We start from the raw sequence: 1,155 nt of genomic DNA on the forward strand, positions 1-1,155 counted from the left end.
AGATGGACTTGTAACCTTGAGATTGTTGATATTTGTCCACAATTTTGGTTCTCAAGTCCTCAGACAGTTCTCTTCTCCTCTTTCTGTTGTCCATGTTTAGCGTGGCACACACAGACACACAATGCAAAGACTAAGTGAACTTCTCTCCTTTTTATCTGCTTTCAGGTGTGATTTTTATATTGCCCACACCTGTTACTTGCCCCAGGTGAGTTTAAAGGAGCGTCACATGCTTGAAACAATCTTGTTTACCCACAATTTTGAAAGGTGCCAATAATTTTGTCTGGCCCATTTTTGGAGTTTTGTTTGACATTATGTCCAATTTGCTTTTTTTCCTCCCTTTTTTGTTGTGTTCCAATACACACAAAGGGAATAAACCTGTGTAGAGCAAAACATGTGTTCCTGCAATACTTTTCTGTGAGAAATACTTGATTTTCTGGAAAAATTTCTGGGGTGCCAACAATTTCGAGCATGACTGTATATATATATATATATATATATATTCTTTGAATAGGAAATGGTGTTACCAGACTCCTTATTTTAGGAATTAAAAAGTATAAAAACATCTGAATTGAAGGGACTGATTTGGGACCAAGTAGCTCACCCTGGATTTTCAAGGTTTCTATTTGTTTGTTCTTGTTGTTGTTAATTGTGAAGTCGTGTCCGACCCATCGCGACCCCATGGACGTTCCTCCAGGCCTTCCTCCAGGCCTTCCTGTCCTCTACCATCTTCTGGAGTCCATTTAAGCTCACACCTACTGCTTCAGTGACTCCATCCAGCCACCTCATTCTCTGCCGTCCTCTTCTTCTCTTGCCCTCAACCTTTCCCAGCATGAGGCTCTTCTCCAGTGAGTCCTTCCTTCTCATTAGGTGGCCAAAGGATTTGAGTTTTAGCTTCAGGATCTGGCCTTCTAAAGAGCAGTCAGGGTTGATCTCCTCTAGGACCGACCGGTTTGATCGCCTTGCAGTCCAAGGGACTCGCAGGAGTCTTCTCCAGCACCATAGTTCAAAGGCTTCAATTCTTTGGCGCTCAGCCTTTCTTATGGTCCAGCTTTCACTGCCATACATTGCAACTGGGAAGACCATAGCCTTGACTATGCGCACTTTTGTTGACAGGGTGATGTCTCTGCTTTTTAGTGTGCTGTCTAGATTTGCCAT

This window comes from Vipera ursinii, assembly GCF_947247035.1.
Source record: "Vipera ursinii genome assembly, chromosome: 1".
Taxonomy (NCBI): domain Eukaryota; kingdom Metazoa; phylum Chordata; class Lepidosauria; order Squamata; family Viperidae; genus Vipera; species Vipera ursinii.